Consider the following 1,004-nt stretch of genomic DNA (forward strand, 5'->3'; position numbering starts at 1 on the left):
TGTATGAAAATCAAATAAAAATACAAACTGTTTATGCTTAAGATTGTTACTGCATGTCTGATTTCTGTAACACCTGATGGACAAAGGGACTTTAATCTGCTGCCCCTCACTGTGAGCATGTGATCCGAGGTCAAACATGCTGAGCGACATCTGGACCAGTGTGTTTAATGAGCATAAAATTGTCAAATCACCAGTGAAGGAGAATTGCTTCACACTCAGAGTCTGTGGATATACGCTGATAAAGAATTGAGTAAAGACATTGTTTTGTAGAACAAGTGGCTAAAAAAAAAAAAAAAATCTTCCTTCTTCATTTATAAATTTTCAGGCAGAATAAAAGTAATCTGGACCAGATCTTAAAAATAAACAAGTCAAACGAACAAGACAGGACACATTAGATTGTGTCATTATTTTAATTTAAACAAACAAGATGTAGAAAGAGTGTGTGAAAACCTATGGGCAGCAGCAAACTGAAAACAAAATCTACAAAAAACACCCATAAGCTTTTACTCTGAAATAAGCTTTTGTCACCCAATTACTCTCTCACACACATATATGCATTTGTCAAATGTGCTTAATACAATTTGGTTTTGATTCAGTTAATTACTCCAGTAAACACACAGAGGTAGTCTGTTTTGTGAGTGTGTGAAATGTGAAAAAAAGCTGATTTTTGTCTGACCCTCCTCTGAAAATATAATAGATTTAAATCATTGCTGCTCTGATGAAGAAACTTCTACACCTGACAGAGTCCCCCTCCCTTCTGTCACCCTCTGAGCCCTTTTATGGGTTAAAATCCTTTTTAAACAACTTATCTTTACAAGGATTTATCCCTCAGTTTTTGCGAAATGTAGTTCTAGGATTTTTTTAGCTTCATCACTTGAAGCAATTCTTCACCATAAACAGACAAAGGTATGTAAAACCCTAAAACTCACGTTTGTTTCAATGCTGCCCTCTTCTGGTTAATAAAGTAAACAGCAGCACAACCCTTTATGCAAATATTGCTTAGA

This window comes from Kryptolebias marmoratus, linkage group LG14, assembly GCF_001649575.2.
Source record: "Kryptolebias marmoratus isolate JLee-2015 linkage group LG14, ASM164957v2, whole genome shotgun sequence".
NCBI lineage: Eukaryota > Metazoa > Chordata > Actinopteri > Cyprinodontiformes > Rivulidae > Kryptolebias > Kryptolebias marmoratus.